Below are 455 nucleotides of genomic sequence, written 5' to 3'. Positions count from 1 at the left end.
CCCCTTCTCTGGAAAGCATCATTTCGTAGATGTGATAGACTAACTCGGTGACCACTGATGAACTGCTCAACCTCCAGCCTTCATCTCCTTCTCTAGGACAGGGTATGAGGCTGAGAGTCTATTCTAATCCTGACTTATATCAGTTCCCACCCTGAAACTCCATGGAGACTTCTAGAGTGAGATGACTTATTAGCATAACAAAAAATACCTGGCACTTTGGAGAGTTCCTTGTATTTTAGGAGTTGGGTGCTGGGAAATATCTCTGTCAGTGCCATAGATTACCACCCACTGCCACCTGAACCTATTCTTCTCAGCTCTGACTGGTGGAACAGCTTTGGTGAGTGCATCCCAGCAAACCTTCAATGAGGCAGATCATATCCTAGTGACTTGCAAATTCATACTGAAATGGAATTCATAAATGAGTAGCCTTACAATAGATTAACAAATTAACAGCA

The sequence above is a fragment of the Cricetulus griseus genome, chromosome 2 (assembly GCF_003668045.3).
Source record: "Cricetulus griseus strain 17A/GY chromosome 2, alternate assembly CriGri-PICRH-1.0, whole genome shotgun sequence".
NCBI classification, from domain to species: domain Eukaryota; kingdom Metazoa; phylum Chordata; class Mammalia; order Rodentia; family Cricetidae; genus Cricetulus; species Cricetulus griseus.
Note: the sequence above shows the minus strand (reverse complement) of the source record.